The sequence below is a fragment of the Embiotoca jacksoni genome, unplaced genomic scaffold (genome assembly GCF_022577435.1).
Source record: "Embiotoca jacksoni isolate LCO1_2020_lvr unplaced genomic scaffold, fEmbJac1.0.p SCAF_24, whole genome shotgun sequence".
Classification (NCBI taxonomy): Eukaryota; Metazoa; Chordata; class Actinopteri; family Embiotocidae; genus Embiotoca; species Embiotoca jacksoni.
In genome coordinates this window covers 1,783,638-1,807,623 of record NW_027185375.1, presented here as the reverse complement: position 1 = coordinate 1,807,623, position 23,986 = coordinate 1,783,638, and the positions used below count along the sequence as shown (strand labels likewise).

The following is a 23,986-nucleotide window of genomic DNA, read 5'->3' as shown; positions in this document are numbered from 1 at the left end:
CCCCTTTTTCTATTTCCCTTTCTTGGCCCGAACTGCCGGTTTGCAAAACAAAAGCGAGACACTGCCGATTGTCTCTGTGTGTGCTTGTTTGGGTGTGTGTGTGTCACAGTGTGCTTCCTGTTGCTCACTGATACACTGTGCCTGCTTTTTGCCATGCTGGTGTGTGTGTGTGTGTGTGTGTGTGTGTGTGGGGGGGGGTAATTGTCTCGGCCTCACCGCATTGCCATCACCATTCCCCAGCTGGACGGAGACGAAAGGGCAAACTCACCCAGTCCGAGAAGAGAGGGACAGAAAGCGGGAAGACGGAAATAGACGATCCAAAACAATAGAGCTTCTTGTATTTTGGCTGTTGTCTTGGCTCCCAGTGTGTGTGTGTGTGTGTGTGTGTGTGTGTGTGTGTGTTTGAGAACCGAAAACGAGCCGCATGAATATGGATGCGGCGGCCGGATGGCTGCGGAGCCAATGAAGACGTCATCAGAGACACCGCTTGCGTGAGTGAGACGAACGAAATAACAACAGTGAAAATGTCTCATTGTAACTCGGATCTGTTACAAACATCTATTTCTTCTTTAAAATTTTTTTTAACAGAGGTTAACGCTTAAATCGGTTTACCTCGTTGTTTTCTGTATTTCCAGGTGTTATCATACGCAGGAATCCATGAATTTTGCGACAGACCTGTTGGACCGGCGGATTTTTAAAGGACGAGCCAACTTCTACCGCTCGGTTTCCTTTCAGTGCCTCCACCCGAGTTGGACCCTTTACGTCCTTTCAGTGCCTCCGCCCGAGTTGGACCCTTTACGTCCTTTCAGTGCCTCCGCCCGAGTTGGACCCTTTACGTCCTTTCAGTGCCTCGCTGCGCACTTGAACTGACGCTTCATCTCCTTTATCGTGGTTTTTAACACTTCAGCTGCAGTTGAACTCCTTTTTCAACTTTTTCAGTTCCCCGCATTTCCACGGCAACTCATTTCACTGCTGACACTTCAACGCCCTTAATTACAATTAATAACTCTTATTAATAAATGCACTTGAGCTTCCACTGTAACAAAACCCTTCAATCGAAAACCGTCGACTCCGTAGAGTGTTTATGCACAAACCGACGCTTCAACTCCATTCGGTGCTCACACCGAGTCACTTTCTGACTCCCTTCAATAAGTACTTCTTCTTCCTCCACTGGAGCTCTTTCGATAGCTGACAGTCGACGTGACTCGTCAACACGTGGATGCATGACGCTTCAACTCCGTTCGATGCTTCCACAACAACTCATTTTACAATTCCTTTTTGTTTTTTTGTTTTTCTTCCAGTATAATTCCTCAATTCCTTTGATCGTCTGCAACGGAAGTAACCCTTCACCTCCTGAGCGTTTGTGCTCAAACGGACACTTCAGCTGCGTTCAGTGCTCCAACCAAAGCGCCCACACGATTCCGTTTCGCAAATACACTTCAGCTTCCTGCCGTTAACTCGTTCGACTGCGTTTCCGTCCCCGTTCCCTGATCGTTAAACGCGTGACCCGACACTTCAAATCCGCGACCGCTTCTGTAACTCGGTTAACAACTCCGGTTAGCGAATAAACCATTTCTTCCGCGTCAACTCCTTTCGTCGCGATCACTTGAAGTGACTCGTCACCCCGCCCCTTTTATTAACTTCGTTACGTTTGTCGTCGACACGCGTCGGGTCTTCTCCGGAGGGAGGTTCCGCCGAACTTGGCGCGGGTTCTCTTCATTCTCTTCTGAACTAAAATTGAACGTTTAACGCCGTCGTCCGTTACCGTCCTCTCCTCCGCGCCGAACCCGAGTACTTCCCCTCCTTTCGACTCTCGACCGCTTCTGGCGGGTCATTTCAGCCGCGCGGCTCGGACACTCGTCTGCGAGCCTTCTGTGAAGATTTCCACATCCGTCTCCCTGCCTGAAAAACAACCCTTTTTCTAATATTAGTCCCGGAGAAGAAAACGTGCGCTTGTCTTTGTTTCTAATCCATTAACCCCCCCCCCCCCCTCCTGGAAAGTTACAGCTCGTATATAAAAAATACAAATTAAAAAAAAAAATAAAAGATGATTATGATCTCCATGCGCTTCCCGTTCGGTTTGTCCCAGCCTTCGGTCACCGCTATTATAATCTACGTCTGTGCTTGCTGCTGACCGGGTGAAATTGCATTTTTTTTTTTTTTTTAAGATTCGACAAAAGTATTTCAGAGAGGTCTTCTCTTCCATTAGACCGAGACGCCGCAGCCTTTATCATCTGTCGGGACCAACGATGCATCAGGTCGCCGAAAAGAGCTCGGACCGAGCGGGGGAAGAGGGGTCGGGGGGAGGCGGGGAGGGGGGAAGGTGTGCGTTGTGCCTCTTCTTTCATTTCACTCCGGATCAATGAATGCAGTGCAGAGAATGGAACCGAGTTTGCTGTTCTGCAGGAACGGGGGACAAGGCGTCGACATTTTGGGACGGCCAGGGATGGAGAGGCGCGTGATTGTCACCCGACTGAACCGGAACCAGAACCAGATACCAGATACCAGATACCAGAACCAGAGTCAGATACCAGAACCAGAACCAGAGTCAGATACCAGCTGCAGACGGGAGGACACGACAGGAAAGGCTTTCACTGTGAGAAATTCCCAACACAAACTCGCCTCGGAGAGACTCTTCCTAAATGAAGAAAATCGATCCACTGAGCCGGGATTTCTTCTCGTCCGTCCTCTCTTCATCGCGCGATTGGGAATGAGTCGAGAAATTGATCTTTTACGTAATGTAGTGCCGGCGGGTCGTTTTTTTTAGTGCAGCACTGCGGGGCGGCTTCTGAAAGACGACGCTGGCGTCGAAAACAAACACACCCCTCTCAAATGCAGGGTGAAAATTATAACACAATAACATACAGATGCAGGGAGATCAAACACAGCTCATGTTTAATAAGGACCACAGTAATGACTGTTATAATTTACAATAAGTAAGAATAAGATAAGTGGACTTTAAAAATCAAGTATTGACTGTTTCGCCTCTTTATGGGCTTGTTAAGATATTTAAATTATTATATACTTTTTTTTTTCTTCTAAATTTACAGAATTTTTCCAGTAAAATTATCCCTGTAATTGTTAAATCCTTCAAAGATTCATCCGTTTTCTGCCGGAGTGAAAAGGATCTGGACGGTTGGATGCAGATTTTTTTTTAGTCGGCCAAAGTCTTAAATTTACCCATAATTCTGAGCAAATTAGAACAACTTAAGCTTAACGACTTTGTACAAGAAATACAATTTTGACATTTAATCAAAGTCTGACTATTAATTAGATCTAAGCCGTAGTTGAAGCCTACGCAAACGCTTGCGAATGTGCCAAAAAAAAAATTCAATTCAACTTTATTTATAAAGCGCCAAATCACAACATAGGTTATTTCATGGCACATGGTTTTTTTTTAAAGGCGCAGATTGTTTTTAAATGATTTTTATTTTGACGTAAAGTTCGCGTTTTTTCGTTGTTGTTTTTTTTTGGTTCTCGTTCGTCATTAATTCAGGGAACGCGTGTTCGTCGGAAACGAGGAGAAATTGCAAATAAGCTTCTGTTCAGCGCACCGAACTGGATCGCAATGTACACGTCTGTAAAAATGGACTTTCCACAAGGTGTTTGTATTGTTCTTTAAGATAAAAAGAGTTCAATAAAAAAAAAAACAAATGCTATGATTTCCCAGGATGCTTTTTTTTTTTGTTATCCCACGTCGTAACGATGTAAACTAACGGTCAGGGTCGCAGATGGGTTTGTATCCGAGTAATGGATACTGGAGCTCGGCGCCTCTCGGTTCATGATCATTTGGCCGTTTGCGTGATTGCAGCTGTGTCCCTCTCTCGTGGCGGAATTGAATTCTGGTGAGATACAGAAACGGATATCTTTTTTTTTTCAAGCTGGGCGACCTAAAAAAAAAAAAATCAAATCCACATAATGTAAAACATAAACTTTAGAGCGAATACTTAGTTTGAGACGAGAGTACGACCTTTGGAAATGAATGCAAGTCAATGCAATGTGTGCTCTGAGCTGATGAAACGTGTGTGTGTGTGTGTTTGTGTGTGTGTGTGTGTGTGTGTGTGTGTGTATTCAGGAATATAGATTAAAGAAACAGAGCATCCGATAATTAGAAGTCGTTATTTCCGCGCATTTTCAGGCAGCAGTGCCGCAGTCGCTTCCTTATCCCTAAATGTCTTTGAAGAGGGAGCCGAGCCTCCGTTCAGATCGCTCTGCTTCATTCTGACCTGAAGGAAACGAGATTGCGCCTACGAGAATGAAGATGAAAATGAGGTTTCTCCGGGTGGCTGGCGTCGGTGAAGAGCTCCGACCTCCGACCTCTGCCGCTCCTTCACATCAAGAGGGGACACTAGAGCCGGTCCAGGCTGTCTCCTAAAGGTGCCTGGAAGTCGGATGGAGACGCTCGAAGCGATAAGAATACCTTTTTTTTTTGTTTGTTTGTTTTTTTGAAGCACGGCAGCTCCCACCGTGGCTGGGAGGGCGATTCCCAAGAGAAGCGAGGCTGGAAACAGTCCCGAAACAGTGATTCGTACCCATGATTTCAATCTCAATACACAGAGGCCTTGTTTTTAAGTTAGAAAGTTTTTGTTTAAGTTGAAATGCGTTATGTTTTATTTATTGTTTAAGTACGAGCTGGGGAGGAGCGAGCGCTGGATCTGACTTGATCTGATCGGACACACACGCACACGAGGACACTAGGCTCCGCCCACCGCTGGTTGAATCCTGATTGCACCACAGGCCTGTCAATCAAACAGACACGTCCCCGAAAACACAGCTTTTTGAGGCCTAATTTCTTATCAAAGACGAGATTATTTTCAAACGGGCCGCCAGAAAAACTACTAGGAAGGAGCGACTTTAGCTAATTATACCATAATAACTTGTGGAAAATATGTATTGGCTTCGGATTTCGAGAATGAGTTTAGATGGGATGTCTGTGGAGCCAGATGCTTTCTCTAGTGGCCCTCGGTGGTATTGCAGCTTAAGGCACTTAAGCGTCGGCCTCATTTTACAGACCCGGAAGCTTCGTCTTACTTTTATATACAGTCTATACTTCCAACCCAAATTTAGAAAGTTCTGGCTTCATGCCTCCAGAGGTCAACTTGAAAAGTCACACGTGCTAATAAATACATTCAAATAGTGCCGAAAGTGTGCGGACACCTACTTTTGAGGGCTGCTTCCCTTTGTTGTCTCATAACCTTGCCCCTCTTCCTCCGCCGTTCGATCCAGCTCCCGCTGCGTTTTCCATCACGACCAGCCGGCAGATCTGCCTAACATTTGGACATAAATGGCAAAAACATCAAACAGTTGGATACGAAGCTTCCGGGCTGATGAGGCTGCAGGTTACCAAACCTTCAGGGCTCGCCGAGAATCGACCGAGGTTTTGTTTTGGCTGCTAAAATCGGTGGATTTACCTCCAGAAGTACCCCGACAAAACTATCGATTACAATTTTCTATCCAGACTTCAATGCCAGTGATCCATCCAAATTGTTTTATGTGTGCATTAAACCAAACACACACACTTTCTCCATTATGTCATTTTATGTGCCCTCCCACCAAAGATCCCCACTTCTCTTTTTCCTGCTAGCCCCACCCATTTCCTATCAGCCCCACCTGCAGTGACTCGCCAATCACCTCAGTCAGTGTCTCTAAACTCCCCTTCGGTTTTGTTAAAGTCAAAACTTCCTCATCTATTCCTCAAGTAATGATGTTTGTTGAAGTCCAAATGATTGGAATTAGTTTTCTGGAGTTCTACTTACCAAAATCTATTTGTCAGAATAGTTTCTATTTGGACTTCCATGGAATAATGAACATCTGTAAGTTGTTGGACTCGGGCTCCTGCTAGTACAAAGCCAATATGTGTCAGCCCCCAGTCCTGCGTGTTCTTTAATGAGGCAATAGGAGAATATGTCAGGCTTCAAGATATTTATTTAACAGCAGCAGAATAATCAGTTTACAGAGCTCTGGGTCCAGACTATGTTTCCCTGACCGCAACAGAGTATGTGTCAGTTCACGAAGTCTGACCTCCTGACTCTCCCTGACCCAGTCTTCTTATAGTACAGAAAACCAAAAAAATCATGTATGGTGATGTGTCCTTTGTTGATTGGTCGAGGTGGGGGTCTTGCCTTGTGGGGACGTGTTTGTTCAGATCAGTAACTTATTCCTGTTTTATGACTTGGAAGAGATAAGAAAAACAAAAGATCAAACTCGTGGTCATGCCATCAACCGTTACCGCCCGGTAACGGCCTGTGGCCTTGTTATTATGCGCGTCAGCATGCTGACCCCATGCTGACCCCAACAGGATCGCTGACCTCAGCAGAAACAGCCTGTTGCATAGCCTGAGGATTAATAGTTGATTAATACGAGATTGCATATGGAATACATATATTGTGTTGTTGTAAACATAGCCTAGCACAGAAACGCACAAAGTCAAAGTTTGTTTTCATCTCTCTTTAAAACCATGACAAACATAATAAACGGATAACACCGGGGTTTTTTTCCCGTCCACTTTATGTAGAATTGCAGGGTCAAATATTGCAGGCATTCAGCAACACACAGAGAAGTTATATCTTTATTTATTAGTGTATCAGAACTTCACTGAAAATATTTCTGCCGCAGCTCTTCATGCGCGACCATCTGGACCAAGAAGTGATTCTCTTTATTTTAGGCTGCAAGAAGCGGAATTGATGATAATGTTTGAGTGAATATTTGAGGAAATAACTGAAGGATTATCAAGTATCTAGTTCTTTTTAGATTTGAGAATTGAAAACGCAGGAAGCAAGCGATGAGAGAAGGACACGAATAAAGAGACGGGGAGTTTCGATGAATAGCTAAATTTCGGTGGGAAGAACAACCTTCGCACGGAGAGGAACAGGATGATTTGAGCAGTCTGGTCTTTTAAAAAAAAAAAAAAAAAAAAAAAAGAGCGGAAGAAGATTACAGGATGAAGACGAGGGCTGAATGAGAGGGAAGAAAAGGACTGAAATCCTTAATCCAGAATTGAATTTTCCACTTAAACTGATATTTAAACAGATACGTTCGCGCGTATCGGCCGTTTACCGCGAAATGAGGCGGAAATGTTGAGCCTTCGTAATGCGGGATGATGTGAGCGCCCTGTAAAGAGAGGAAGAGAGAAAAAAAAAAAAAATCTGCTCTTAGAGAAGGAATTTAATGGCGTTAGAGGTGAAAAGTCCTGCTGGAGCTAATGTTCACAGGTTCGGAAGAGGAGAATGACATACGGAAAGGTTTGACTTTAAAGTGTCGAAGGATTTTTCCTTTCTGAAGTTCCCCATCAGATTTGATGCGATCAATTTGAAAACGGTGTAAAATCCATATTTTGGATTTGACGACAGCTCAGTCGACTGGGTGCATTGTGAGAGGGGGAAGGAAGGAAATATAATCGTGTGGGAGGTTCAAAATATAGAGGGAAAGTGAAACGGAGCGGGCGGGGGGTGGCGGGGGTAGGGGGGTGGGGGGCACCTAAATTGAAGCTAAAAATATCAAAAGCTTTTGACCCATTTCAAGAGAAAGCGACTAAGCCGGCACAGAGACGAGGAGATCATCAGAGGATTTAATCTCGTTATACTTTAACTCTCCTCCAACTTTCTTCAAGGGCACAAAATTCTCCTCTTTTTCCAACTCCAGTCTCCTCTTCCTCATTTTCCTGATGAAGGAAATTCTCCATATCTCACCTACAATAAAGTAACTACCTACCTACCCTACCTATCCTACAAGAGGGGGAAAGCCTTAAACTATCACGTCATAGCTCAAAGTGCGTGGCTTGTCAGGATCGTTGTTTTTTGTTTTTTACTTCCTGCGGCTTCTCCTTGTTTTCTTTGAGCTAATTTGACACTTTCCCAGCATCGTTTTTTTTTTTTTTTTTTTGGTATTTGTAATTAGTTAAAACAAGCTTAAGACCTGCTGGCATCACCAGCATGTTCTTTCGAGCTAAATGCTAACGTAGACATTGGGTGCGTTCGAATAGTCAATTTTGCTCGGGGAGGTTCCTAACTGAGCGCCGTGACCCGGAAGTAAATACGTGGCAGCGCATATTAAGAGCTGTTGGAATTCTGCGAAGGCGCTTCGGTGCTTCCTTTCCTTATCTCCTTCAGCGTAGGATACACCGGATCCGTCCTTTGCAAAGGGTAGGAGTTAAAGCCGTCCCACAATCCCTTGCAGCCGCGAACATGAAATGCCACACATCCACGTGTCCGTTCAGGGATGATGGTACAACACGCTTAACATGGGATGCGCGTATAATTAGAATTGATGTCGATAAATAAATAAATAAATATGAGAACAGGAGAACGTGAGCAAACTGCCTCCTGGGAGAAAAAAAAACAACACAGCGTCACGTAACCGAGGATCATTTTCTGGTCACGGGACGAAGACCGAACATCAGGACTGTCACGCATGTCAGAACCAATGTGACAATTATTATTATTTTTTTTTTAACGGTTGAGTCACTGACATTTCCAGACTCGCTGAAATATGCAGTTGACATAAATTCTGTGTGCTGTCACTCGGCCCGGTTCTAAATATTACACAATCGCAATTATTCGACAATGATCTTTTATCATAACCGTCATTTATCCTTTCGATTCACGTCTGTAAAACCAGCTGGATGAAACTAACAGACATGACATATTTCCATCATTCATAAAGATCACCGAGAGAGAGGAACAAAAAAACAAAACAAAAAATCAGTTTTGCTGCCTTTAGTTGTCGAAGGTATAAAACGAGTGCTTCTAATGTACGAAGACAAGACGAGGCTCACTTCGAATACAAGAGTTTTAGATGCTTTAATTATAAATGAGCGTTTTTGAGGGTAAACATAAAATGAATTGTTCGGCCAACCGGACAAACACAACAGTGAGGTTTCCTTGTGTAGCTCCTTGTTTCCAATATGGCAGCGATGATGATGATGATGATGAATACATTTTACAGGAGTTTATGGAAAACTAACTTTGCTACGGCTCACATTAATCAACTAATCACCAAGACATGAATGCAGACAGTAATCAGCGCTGTCTGCTCAGACAGAAGTTCAGGGCGACCAGGATGGAAGCTTAATACTTCCACTTACTTAATTAATGGTCCTGTCAATCACGTGTGGATGAGAGACGGCAGCTTCCATATTTTGTTGTAGAAATAGAAATTCAAAATTGAATCGACTGCATATGAAACGCATATATCCCCAAATCCAACCCTGGGGTAGATTTAGAAGCTTCAAAACACACAATTATTGCTGCCTGTTTCTTGCGATCCAGAAGTTTTTGGCCAAATTTGTGTCATTTGAAGAGGTACCATTAAGGATTCGTCATTAGGTGTTCATTTTATGCCGCTCATTTTGTACAGGCTGAATTAAACGTTAATAATAAACATGCGCTCATTTAAGGAGAGCCAGTTGTTGGCTGTGGTTTTTGGCTTGCAGCTAAATTCATCATGTTAATGTCCACAGCTGATAAATCATAGATGAGCGCCAACCCTCCACTCGTGTGCCAGAAGAGGCAGGAGCAACGAGATGACATCATTAAAATAGACAAAATGATGGACATATGACATGTCTGTTAGTTTCATCCAGCTGTTTTTATAGACATGAATGGAAATGATTTTGACAGTTATGCCAGAAGATTATTGTCAAATAATTGCAATGAGGCGATTGTGTAATAATTATAACCGGTGGAGTGACAGCACGCACCTGTGGACTGCAGGTAAAATGTCATGGATGCTAATTAAAAAAAAAAAAAAAGCTTTTTGTTTAAAATAGTGCTGTTTCTACATACTAATTTACTTAAGAATAATAATTGTATTATATTTATGAAGAGACTGTCTGTCTGTCTGTCCGTCTGTCTGTGCACAACTATCTCTGAGAGGACCAGTTTTCAACTTTACCCTCTTTCGGTATCAGGCACACTTCTGGATTTCGTTTTTTTCCACTGCAGACGGTACCACCTCACGGCGGCAGCAGCGTTACTATAGCGACGCCGTGTGAAACCATGACGACAATTTGACTCAACAAAATCGCTGTTTGCTTCTACAGTGGAGCATCCCACAGACCAAAAAAAAAAAAAAAAAAAAAATGGCTAAAAGAGTTCAGTGTGGGTTTTTTGTGTCTCTAATAAGGACTTCAGCCGTGGGAGCACAACTCCTCTGAACATGCATCCACTTCCTTGTTTTCGGGTTTTGCGCGAGCACGTGTCGGTGGGCGAACGGAGTCCGACACAACGAGGGCTTTTATTTAACACTCACCGGGCGCGGAACTTCCGAAAGCTCGAAGAAACATCGATCTATCTGTGCAACGAACTGCTCCAGTACAGGATGGACAGGAATCCAGTCGCGCTGTTGAGGCTTGTGGTGTTTTCATGTGGGCTGGCTCCAAGCCCAGACGGCGGCGATACTTAAAAAAAAAAAAAAATACCAACTACCATTTACTATTTAACAGGCAATGGAAAAGGAGTTCAGCCGAGCCGATACTGGGTTGTGGTTGTTAAGGTTAGGGTGAAGGGTAAAGCAAGGAATTGTCAATGAATGTCTTCACAAAGATAGCTATAAAAACGTGTGTGAGTTTTTTTGCGTGAAGATTTTTGCTCGCCCCGTGCACACAACATTCATCAATGTGAATTTATAACTGTTGGCAGCCTCAGTGAGTGAAATACGTTTGAAACGTGCATTTGAAACAGAAACGGTTCAGGACTTTGATTAAATGAATGTACCTGTCTCTAAAAAAAAAACGTTTGATCTCTGACACACACACACACACACACACACACACACACACACACACACACACACACATGCTTGAGAATAAACAGATGCTAATGTCATTGATTTTTTAATTTTTAATTTTGTTGTCAACCTAGAACAAGTGAACCAAGGTGACCGGGAGGATGAGGATGAGGATGAGGAAGAGGAGGAGCAGCTGGGCAGCGAAAGGAAAGACGGGAAACGAAGATGGCAGGAGGAATAAAAGGTAAAATTGGAGAGGGAAAAAAGATCCAAGCTGAATCTCTCTCTCTCACACACACACACACACACACACACACACACACACACACACACACACACTGACTCTGAGTGAGATATGCCTCCGAGCTCACTTTTTTCTTTTCTTCGTCTTCCCAGAAGGAAAAGATATCCCCAGTTCCCCAGACGTTTCTGGAGGGAACAGGAAGTGAACCGTGAGTACATGATTGAAGTGCCAGTGAAGCTGTCAGAACTGCGGCTGTTTATGACTGATGGTCCCGTTCAGTGCAACGTTCCTCGACATGATGGATAAGTTGCCAACTGGCCTCGCACCAACAGCATCGGGGGTCGCACAGCTCGGGATATTTCCCGACCTCCGAAATGAGTCTTTTCTCATCCACCGCGAGGCCGCGACAGAAAGCGGTGAAGAAGTCGAGCTTAAACAATAGGAAGAATAGAAGAAGAGATTTTCTCTCTGGGGTAGGGGGTGGTGGGGGGGTAAGGTCATTCGGGCACGGAAACAGGACGGTGGCATGAAGTGTTGCTGGCTGCTACAGGCGTGGCAGTTTACATAGGAAATAATTGGAGCGGCTGTTTTGACCTTTTTTTTTAATTTTTTTTATTTCTGTGCGACAGCCCATCAAACATTTAAAACACAGCGAAGACGTCCTTCAGTCACAAGGAAAGACACCAATTGCAACAATTCAAAAGTAAACAAAAAAAACCAACTAAATGTTTAATGCGTGAATAAGAAGCTCAGTCTTCAAAGGTGCATTTTCTATTTTTGTCCCGCGGAGCGACAGCTATCGCACAAAAGGAGAAAGGAAACAAAATGCGACGGCATTAACAAGAAATACCTTCGGAGCGAGACGACGGGGTTGTGCAACGGCGAGAGGTTCAAGAGGGGCTCGGTAACAAAGAGCGTCTTAACTCTGTTGTTAGTCACTACAAACAGTGAGTCAGCGCCGAGAGCTGCAGCAAACCTCCGCTGCCCTTCTATAATGGTATGTTTTGAAAGTGAGGTGTCATTGGCGTTTGTTTTGTGCCGTTCGCACCGACTAATTGGCAGCAAGGATGTTTTATCCCTTATTCACTGAGGCTTCAGCCCTGCTTCGGTCTGACGTTGAATACGAGGCTTCTCCGTGACCTTTGACCTGGGAGTCCCTCGCGTTTTGGTCTTGTGTTTTCGCAGGAGTCTGGCTGACTATTCAGAACAGGAATGCTTTAACCCTGTTTTTAGACCTGTGTTTGGTCACATTTAAGGCCGATAGTAATCGCCTCTGCCAAGGCGGTTCTGCTTTTGGGGCAGTTTATCTATTTGTCAGGAAGGTTGCGGGGGAAAAAAAACGACTGCTCCGATTTTTAATGGAAATTGGCGGAACGCTTGTAGCACGGGCCAAGGAAGAACCCATAAAATTTTGGAGCAGACCCACGATTTCAATTTTCATTTCAGTCAACAATATGAGCTCGGACATTTGCCATATCTCTTAAAACCCAGTAGACGGTAAAGTAATCGCAGTAAAGTTCAAAAAGGTGACTCGGCATCACGATCCACGTACACGGATGGAAGTAATCCTCTGTGAGAAACATGTGCTTTCCCAAATTGAATACACAAAGCAGTTGTTAGGGACTGGTGGTCCAGAACTATTGTAAATATGTCCAGACATGCTGTATGTAATGGCTCCGATCGCAGATGTGCATATCATAGAGGAGTAGACTGTTGGACTATCGCCCTTTTGAGGTGCTGTTGTAGCCTTGGTTCGGTCCAACATTTAAGTGGCGTTTTTGTCATATTTTTTTTATTATTATCATTTTATATATTTCTCTCTCGTGTTTTCGCCTTGTTCGAATCGAAATCTGGCAGAATATCTCTGATTTAGTCCGATGCTCACTGGCATCTTGGCCCCGGCTTCCTACAGTATTTGCTGGTGTTTTGGCCTTCCTTCTCTGTCCACTATAGACTGGTACTTTCGCCGCATTTGGTCCAGTCTTTACTGACTTCGTGGCTTTTGTTTTGAGTCATCGCTCAGTCGTGTTTTTAATTATTGTTTGGTTCTATATTCACTAATGTTTTAGTCCTGATTTTACTTCATGCTCCGCTATTTCAGACCTTGTTTAGTTCATAGTTTGCTGGTATTTTAGCCTGTATTTACAACAAACCGCCTCACCTTTTTCTTGTCGGACCACCTTTTTATTGTAAATTGAAAGCAGTGATTTCCCTGTCACTCCACATACTAGAAAAGCAATATGTGGAATCCCATCTGGAGGCCTGAGATGCCTCCAGATGGGATTACTTGTCTCTTGTCTCGTCTTTCATTAAAGGTTCATTTTTCACATCACATTCTTTCAGACATTCTGCCTTGATGGAAGAAAACAAATCAATTTTCATGCTGCACAGGTTAATTGTGTGGTTGTTTTCTATTCTGGTGAACGTAGGATGGACAGTGTCATCATCTGCAGACATTTATGCTCGTTATTCCTTTAATTTTTCATAAAAATTGGATGTTCACCGTCAACATCTGAGAAAAACGATTATACGGAGATGTAGGGTCTGTTTCTTTTCCGTTATCATTCCCTCTCCGGCTTGATCAATTGATGTTGATGCAGAAGCACAATGTGAGTGGCTCTGTTATAATTGCATCATTTAAATGTTTTTTTTTTTTTTTTTTTACACAAAACTTCAGCCTTCACTCTCAAATTGCTTTTCTGCTTCTTCTGCTCCCGTCAATAGATGCCTTTTATTTTTTGCTCAGCTCTTTACATTAAGGTGATAAAAAGAAAACTTTCAATAAGCTTCATTTGGGACATTGAAAGAGATATTGCAAGTCCATAATCTTTTTTTCTTGGAATGGCCACATAACCATGTCTCATTTGTGGCTGTTGTAAGTAAGAAAGCACGAAAAAGGCCACTCAAAAATAATAAGTGGACAACAATAGCAAACACTTAATCTGAATGTTATCTTATCTCTAGTGAGCCTCTGGGGTCTTTTGAAAAGGATTCTTGGGTTAAAAAAAAAAAAAAAAAAAAGGAACAATGTTACTTTCTTAAAAAAAAAAAGAGAAAAAACCACGAGTGAAACACGAGTGAAACACGGAAACAAAGTTTCTCTAAATCAGGGAAAGAGATTATTTTCAGGAGGGTGTTTCTAACCCCGAAGTCAATTTTTTGGGGACTGAGCTGTAATGGGAGAAAAGTCCATAAACAAACAATTTAAACCACTGAGAATAGAAGTAATAACACGTCACCACAGAATACCAATGGGCCCGCCGCTGTTGCTTCAGGCTGCTTGTTAGTTAGTTTTCTGATCAGCCACCCAGAACATATTGGAGTGCGTGTTCGTCACAAATGATCTGCAGCCGGGCCGTTGGGGACGGTAGCAGCATTCATGTGTGACTTTTTGAAAATTTGAATTAAAAAGTCAATGTAAAAGGAACAATAATGTTCATCTGGCCCAGTTGGGGTTCCTTTCAGAAGTAGTTGGTCAACTTTTGAAGGGCATCGAAGGACAATACGACACACTTAACCGCACGCATTCGTGCACGCTCATGTAAACACACACACACACACACACGCACACACACGCACACGCACACACACACACACACACACACACACACACACACACATGCAGTGCAGAAAATCAAAACTCTGCTTCCAGTGTTTCTGATTTAGTCATTTGGCCAATGAGAGAATTTTCACCATGTATAGCTGCCAGTTTATTTTATAACCTTTTAAATGGATCAAATTAATACATGAAGTTTTAAAGCAGTTGCTTGTCATTATAAACCCACGGAAAATGATCAGCGACTCTGCAGCTTCCCCTCAACTTCATGGAGCTTTTTAGTCTCTTTCAGCTGTTTTTTGGGGTTTTACGACTCACAATTTTTCTGTTTTCCTTCGTTGTCATCAATCTAATCATCCCATTTCCAGATACAGCTAAACTTGATCAAAAAGAAAGATTTCAATGAATCCAATTTTTACAAAGCAAAAGTAGCAGACAAAAGACAAAGTGCGAGAAACTCAACTACAAATGAATGCTCCATTTTTTTGTATTTAACATTTTTATTTATGAATGACAATCACAATCTTTCAATTTGACATCGCTTTGTAGTGACACCTTGGGGATGTTTGCTTTGTCAGACAAGCCTTCAAATTGATTACAAATGATTGAAAATGATTGTTGTATTTCCAAGAAAACCCAGACAATCACCATATTTCAGAACTGATCAATGGTCGTCAATTAATTGTCAACCAACTAATCCGCACACTATTTTAGCTTTACTCATGTTTGCTGTTGTAGTCCAATCTTAAACAAAACATCATGTTTCACAAACCTTTCATATGTTTTGTTCATAACAATCTTCCTAAACTGAGAAACTAAAGCTGATGATTTTTATGCAGAATTTTGTGCAGTAAGAAGTACAACATTTCCCCCCTAAGTAAAGTGCTCGAGTAAAGTACAAGTACCTCAGATTTGTACTTAAGTGCAGTTACATTCCACCACTGTCAACCAACACATGGAGCAACAGAACAAGAACTGAGAGTGAGATGAAGTGAGTGAAGTGGATCAGGTTTTCACCACTGCCAAAAATGCTGTCATCAGGGGTTGTGGGTGGCCGGTGTGTTGACCGGCGTGTTGGCCGGGTTGTTGGCTGGTGTGTTGACCAGTGTGTTGGCCGGGTTGTTGGCTGGTGTGTTGGCCGGGTTGTTGGCCGGATTGTTGGCTCGTGTGTTTGCCGGGTTGTTGGACAGGTGAAGTCCGTATCGCTGTCATTACCTCGGGAGTTGAAATCAACGAAGCCTGGTGCCGTGCCGTTGATGTTCTCGAGGATCCAGTCCTGGTACTGGGACACGCGAGCGTAGACTCCAGGTCTTCTGGGAAGCGCGCAGCCTACACCAAAACTCACAATTCCACTCTGGACCCACCGACCGCCGTCTTTGGACATCATTGGACCCCCTGAGTCTCCCTGTCAAAAGAAATCGACAGTAGTTGATGAGACAGAAGGGTGTCTTTGAGAGTTGTCTCGGAAGTATCCACCCTGCTGAAGCATGAATGTATTTAGAATATCTTGTTTTAGTGTGACCGCATTGGAAATGTGAACATCAAACTATCAAGGTATTTGCAGATCTAACTGGGAGTTATGTAGGGCTGCCCCCGAAAAGTAGTCCTCACCTGACAAGAGTCCTTCCCACCATTTTCGAGCCCAGCACAGATCATGTTCTCTGTGATACCGACGATGTCTTCGTAGTAGCAGTTACACTTATTGTTTCCCACTATTGGTACATTTACCTCCTGCAGAATATCTGGCAGGTTTCAATCACCTGATTGGAGAGATTTCAAAGTGCAGAGATTTTTTTTGTTCAGGAATCCAGCAGAAGTATTGTAAAAGAATGTAAATATATACACTGCTCCAAAAAATAAAGGGAACACTTAAACAACACAATGTAACTCCAAGTCAATCACACTTCTGGGAAATCAACGTGTCCAGTTTGGAAGCAACACTGATTGTGAATCAATTTTACTTGCTGTTGTGCAAATGGAACAGACAACAGGTGGAAATGAGGCAATTAGCAAGACAACCCCTGTAAAGGAACGGTTCTGCAGGTGGTGACCACAGACCAGTTCTCTGTCCTCATCCTTTCTGGCTGATTTTTGGTCACTTTTGCATTTTGCCAGTGCCCTCACCACTAGAGGTAGCATGAGGCGGTGTCTACAACCCACAGAAGTTGCTCAGGTAGTGCAGCTCATCCAGGATGGCACATCAATGCACGCTGTGGCAAGAAGGTTTGCTGTGTCTGTCAGCACAGTGTCGAGAGCACGGAGGAGATACCAGGAGACAGGCCGGTACACCAGGAGACGTGGAGGGGGCCGTAGGAGGACAACAACCCAGCAGCACAACTGGAGGAGTTGACTGATGCTTTGATCCAGGTCTGGGAGGAGATCCCTCAGGAGAACATCTGTCGTTTCATCAGGAGCATGCCCAGGTGTTGTAGGGAGTGCATACAGGCACGTGGAGGCCACACACACTACTGAGCCTCATTTTGACTTGTCTTGAGGAATTTCCACAGAAGTTGGATCAGCCTGTGATCTGATTTTTCCACTTTTATTTTGAGTATGATTCTGAATCCAGACCTCCATGGGATAATGATTTTGATTTCCATTGATCATTCTTATGTTATTTTGTTCTCAACACATTCCACTATGTAATGAATAAAGATTTTCAACTGGAATATTTCATTCATTGAGATCTAGGATGTGTCGTTTAAGTGTTCCCTTTATTTTTTTGAGCAGTGTATTATGGCTTACCAGTTACACCAAACCCAGTGACCCAGCTGCTAGTGCCATTGTGGAAAGTGCTGTTTTCAGAAGCCAAGCAGATTGGCTTCATGTAATTTGTAAAGACCACAGGAGCTGACAGCTTCAGAAGACATATGTCATTGTCGAAGGTGAAGGAGTTGTATTCAGGATGGCAAATGATGTCTTCAAGAGTCCGAGACACTTCATTGGGGTTGGCGACGGTCCGGTTGTAGCGGCCCAGAAAGATCTCAGAAGTTTGGAGGGCATCACTTGAAGACAACAAAATAAAATATATCTCACTGACCAGCAAAAATAAATAAATAAATAATATATGTATATATATATAATGTATATATATAGCCATTATGGTTATATATAACCATTAAAACCAGTGACAGGTGACATTTTGGACTGGTGCATATTTCTAAGAGAAACCTGCAATTTAACAAGAAGCAACAGTGGAGTTGTAATTTTGCTAATTATCGTGGTCATTATCATTCAGGCAAAACCTCCAGCAGAATGCCAAATACACTTGTGGGAAATGAAAATATTACCACCGCTGCAAAGAAGACATGCTGCCATCGTAAGACCGAGCAGATCAACGGGCTAAAATTCAGTGTATTTAGTTCAAACTTGAGGAGCACACTTGGTAGCTGGGTCAGCTGAAGGTCGAATCACGTTCTCGACAAACACAAACTTCGGTCAATCCATTTTCACGTACTTATACTTATGTTCAGTTAAAAAAAAAACAACAACTTGCAGCCGTGACTCCTCACCGTGTTATGCAGTGAGCAGATGTCAACACCCATTGGTTGGTGATAAGGGAGCCTCCACACCTAAACTTGCCATTCCTGAACAAAGTGGCCTGCCAGGGCCAAGTTCCTGGAGCTGCATCTTGACCGCCAACGATTCTGCTGTTGATTACAACCCTGCCGCAATCTGACAAAAGACAAGAGTGTCCATGCAAAAGATTGTCAGATATCGGTTCCAGTACCAAGTAGGTCTATCAGTTAGTTTTTGTTTTGTTTTACCTACCTACTTTAACTACTATATGCATTAAATTTGGCCTTAGATACATATACAAGACAATTCAATACATATGGTCGTATCTCATCCTGTGCCTGCTTTATCTAAAGTCTGAGTGTTTTCATATGTGGGTGTTTGTAAGTGGGGTTTTTCAGCGGTGTTTCCTTGTTTTAGTCACTGCGACTGTGGTGGCAGATGTCCAAGACTACCTGAAACCTGAAGAACTGGTAAAATTGATCTTGAGTGCTTACCAGGCTCCTGTGAATGACAAGCTGAAATGTGAAAACAGAGAGATGCCATATGTTAATAATAAGAAACAAACAAGTTCAGAAAATGGTGAAAACCAGAGAGCTACACCTCTGGAGGCCGAAATTTCTTCCAAATTTGCTCGCTTACTTATCCCGAACATCCAAAACTTTGAAAATGTACTGAAACTGTCCTACCAGTTCAATTTAAAGCCAAGTTCCTTAATCTTTCATGTGAGAAATCAAACCATTGAAATACTGTGTTGTACTTTTGCTTGAAATAACCATTCCTATTAATCAGTGCTAAAAATGCCTGCAAAAATGTCAGTGCAGCCACCGAACACGTAGTACAGTTAACATGCAAAAGTAAAATAAAAGGGCAAAAAGCCAAAATGAGAAAAGATCTAAATGAAAGGAGCTTACAAACCATCTACACCTATGTCCCTGTTCTTCTGCCCACATAAAACAAACAAACAAAAGAAAGGACCACTATTGATCAGTTCATCCTTGAGATAAATTAGGACAAAGTTTAGGAATATGGCGGTATATTGTTAGACTACCAGATTGCTTTGAGAACATCAGAGTATAAGTTTGTGGTTGGATTCAATTAGGTGCAATATGTTGTCCCCTTTATTGTTTAAGATTACAGGAGTCTAACATTTTACTACATATGACGTATGCTATTTCTACAAAAGGCCAATGGCCTGCTGTACAATGGAAGGCCAATGGCCTGCTGTACAATGGAAGGCCAATGGCCTGCTGTACAATGGAAGGCCAAAGGCTGTAGGAAAAAAAAAAAAATTGACTCTATAGATTTTACACTTGTCAACATAAAGAAAATTTAAAGCAAAAAAAACCCCCTAATAAGGTCTATAAAAAAATTAAAAAAGGTCTCTAATACAGAAAATATGCTGTTGTTCAGCTTTAAACAGCTACTTTTGTACTTCTAATTAATCTTGCCCTCCCTAGATTCCTGATATGAGCGAGGTAATAAAAAAAAATTAAACTTTGTCTCACCTTTGCGTAAGAGAAGGATCATCACAGTGAAACGACACGCAAACTGTTTCAGAGCCATTTTAATGACACATCTTCAACCTCATCTTCACTGTTAAATATCAAGTTCTGCATAGTCAGCTCCTCCCACAGGGTATTATCAACATCTTCTCTTCACCAGCCCCGAGCCAAACACAAGCCACGCATGATGTGAAAATGCAGTTAAACATGTTGGATTTGTTGCCATAGTTTGTGTGTAATGAGGACATACAAAAGCTTCACATGCAAGGAAGTAAATTCAGGCTACTATGGTTTGAGACGCGGAACCACATTTGTTCATCCTTAATAGAAAATAATCATGACAGAATTAGTGAGGTTTATTTACTTTATATTTTACTGCAGGTTCAAGTGTCTTTAAAGTCATTGTCTGGTTCATAGCAGCGGGGCAATGGCTACTTTAAGGCATAGACTGTATACAAAAGTGGATGAAGCTTTCATGTCTGGAAAAATTAAGGCCAACGTGGAAGGCCCAAAAAAATGCCTGTACTCCCAAGAGCAACGAGGGGTTGATGCCAAAAAACATCCCGCTCCATAGACTCCAATTCAAATTCTCTCATGAAATACAAAGTTAATAAATTTGTTTTTGTGACCATTAATAGTCCCTTCTGAAGAGCTCAATGGAAAATGACAGGGCAGGAAATCAAAACTTTAACTTCTAATGTTTCTCATTTGCTCAGCTGGGCAGTGAGGGAATTGCCAAGTTTTTAGTATAGACCTGAATAGATTGTTGGTAACGCACACTTTTTATATAATAAATGGATCACATTAATAAATGCAATTTTAAAGCTCGTAGTTATAAAGCCACAGAAAATGATCTGTGACTTTGCAGTTCCTCTCAGCTCTATGCAGCTCTTTTAGTGTCTTTCAGCCCTTTTTTTGGTTTGCTTTTCTGTTTTCCTTCGATCTCATCACTCTACTCATTCTATTTCCAGATACGGCAAACTTCCAGACAAAGTTGGCAAATAGCTGATAAGCAACAGCAACAGCAGCAGCAGAATGAATATAAAGGTCGCCTGAAACTCAACTTTAAATCAGTGTTAATGTTTTTTCGTGTCTGCTGGATGTGTAAATGACAACTCCAGAATTAGTTTTCTTTTATAAAAGTTTTATTTGTCATTGACGATTGCAATCTTTCAGTTTTACATCACTTTTAGTAACACCTACAGGACACTCGCTTTGTCAGAGCAAGACTTCAAAATGATTAATATAGTTGAAAGGAAAAGCAAGAACAAATCCCCATTTTTGACAACTGATAATGATCAATAGTTGTCGATTAATATTCAATCCATCAACTAATCTGCACATTATTTCAGCTTTTTTCATGTCAACTGTTGTCGTCCAATCTTAAACAAAACATCCCGTTTCAAAAACCTTTCCTACGTCTTGTTTTTCGTAAACAGAGAAACTAAAGCTGTCAGATGCATTTTGTGAAGAAAGAAGTACAATATTTCCCCCTAAATTTTCGTAAAGACCCATAAAAGTAAAATACAAGTACTTCAGATTTGTACTTAAGTGCAGTTACATTCCACCACTGCCAGCCAACACATGGAGCAACAGAGCAACAACCGAGAGTGAGATAAAGTGAGTGAAGTGGATCAAGTTTTCACCACTGCCAAAAATGCTGTCATCAGAGGTCGGGTATGTTGGCCGGTATGTTGGCCGGTGTGTTTGTCGGGATGTTGGCCGGGACGTTGGCCGGTACGTTGGCCGGTGCTTTGGCCGGTACGTTGGCCGGTACGTTGGCTGGGACGTTGGCCGGGATGTTGGCTGGGATGTTGGCCGGCCCTGGGATGTTGGCCGGCCCTGGGATGTTGGCCGGGATGTTGGCCGGGATGTTGGCTGGGATGTTGGCCAGCCCTGGGATGTTGGCCGGGATGTTGGCCGGGATGTTGGCCGGGATGTTTGACAGGTGAAGTCTGCATCCTTGTCAACACCCGGGGAGGTGAAAGTCACGAAGCCTGGTTCCTTGCCGTCGATGGTCTTGAGGATCCAGTCCTGGTACTGGGACACGCGGGTGTAGACTCCAGGGTAGTTTGGCCGGGAGCAGCCGAGACCAAAACTCACGACTCCACTCTGGACCCAGCGATGGCCGATTTTAGCCATCAGTGGACCTCCTGAGTCTCCCTGTGGAACGAAATTGACAGTAGTTGTTAAAACAGATGTGTGTAGAACCTGTCTACAGGTGCTGAAGAGTCAAATGTGGTTTTACAAATAAAAACTATGACAAAATATAATAATTGACAATCATCAAAATGAAACAAAAACAAAATTAAAAGTTTCCTATTAAGAGTCAAAAATATAAAATATATCACAGTATTTATTCAGGGTAAGCTAATGATAACCATTATTTTGCATGCAGTGAATTTACTTGATGCAAAAGCTGACTTGGAACTGAAACTGGAAGTATATATTTCACGATACTGCAGGTCACACTTCTCTCTGTGTAAATAAACCTCCCCCCTGGCTGTCAACAAATCATTAGGTATTAACACACAAAAAGTAGTCCTTACGTAACATGAATCCTTCCCTCCAGCTTCGAACCCAGCACAGAGCATGTTCTCTGTGATTTCATAATTGTCTTTGTAGTAGCAGCTGCACCGATTGTTTCCCACTATTGGTACATTTACCTCCTGCAGAATGTCGGCCAGCACATCGGCATCTAATTGGAGAGATGTCAAAGCTTCGTAAGGAATCCAGCTGCAGTATTGCAAAGGAATGTAAATATATATTATGGCTTACCAGTTATACCAAACCCAGTGACCCAGCTGCTAGTGCCACTGTAAAAAGTGCTCTTTTCAGAAGCCAAGAAGATTGGCTTAATGTACTTTGTAAAGGCCACAGGAGCAGACAACTTCATAAGACATATGTCATTGTTGAAGATGGGGGTGTTGTATTTCGGATGGCAAATGATGTCTTCAAGAGTCCGAGACACTTCATTGGGGTTGGCACCGGTCCGGTTGTAGCGGCCCAGAAAGATCTTAGCGTGTTGGAGTTCATCACTTGAAGACAAAAAAATTTAATATATCTCACTGACTAGCAAAAATAAATAAATACATATATCTATATATATAGATATATGTATATATCATATCATATCATATCATATCATATCATATCATATCATATCATCAATATATATATATTTATATATATATCTATATATATTGATATGCTATATGTATCATGTATCATATCATATATCATCAAAACATATATAAAGTGTATATATATATATATATATATGTAACTATATCAGCCTAACCATTAAAAGCAGTGACAGGTGAAGCATATAGAATAATAGAACATCTAGTCAATAAATCCTCCCTTCATCAGTATCATAATGTTCAGTTTTTGTCAATCTGATTAAGTGGTTTGTTATCTTAGTAATTTTGGAGACTGTAATTTCTGGTAATGTTGAACTACACTAACTTGAAGTAAAAAAAAGAAAAAAAGAAGCTCATCAGTAAAACCAGTGACAGGTGAAGCATAAAGTATCATGGCACAGCAATATTTCCTCCCTTCATCAGGATTCTAATATACAGTTATTCAATCTGATTGAGAGAGATGTTTTCATTTTAATGGTGATTTTGTGATGCTGTTGAACTGTAATTGGTTATAGTGAGAGCTTTTTGTTATTATCTTGTTATCTTGTTCACACAATTTGTTTAAATGAAAGGGAAAAAAATAGTAGCAACACTAAACTGGGAGCGTTTTTCCCTGAGTCTCATTTCTCCGTCTTTTGATCAGATGTGTCCAAGACAAGAGCAAGGATGTAAATACAGGAAGGAGGTCATTGGATTCTGGACTAGTGCTTATTTCTATGAGAGGAAACTCATGGCATTTGCTCGTAACTGTGGTCATTATCTATTAGGGAAAACCACACCAGCAGAAAGCCAAATACACTTAGAGGAAACATCTTGAAAATACTATACCACTGCTGCAATTGCAGGACTGAGCAGATCAAGGGTCTAATATTCTGTTTATTTAGCTCAAACTTGTGGAGTCAGATCAAGGTAGAATCGCGGTTCCAACAAACACAAACTTTTGTTCATCCATTTTCACATTCTTGTAAGAAAATAGTGTAACTTGGAACGTGCAGTAAAAACCAAAAATAAAAACTTGCTGCCGTGACTCCTCACCGTGTTATGCAGTGAGCAGCTGTCAGCACCCATTGGTCGTTGATGAGGGAGCCTCCACAGCTGAAAGACCCATACATGTACAAAGCGGCCTGCCAGGGCCAACTTCCCTCACTCGCATCTTCACCTCCGAAGATTTTACTGTCTCTTCTGCCGCAATCTGACAAAAGACCAGAGTTTAACTTGCACATGCAAGTAGTTGTCAGTTATGGTACTCAATAGTTGTCAGATTGTTTTTGTTTTACCACCCACATGGTTGCAGCAT

At 42.2% G+C, this 23,986-nt stretch overlaps 1 pseudogene; it reads right to left on the bottom strand.

Annotated features, from left to right (window-relative positions):
* Positions 1 to 14,990: 14,990 nt before the first annotated feature.
* On the bottom strand, positions 14,991 to 23,986 carry LOC138203808 (transmembrane protease serine 9-like; annotated as a pseudogene).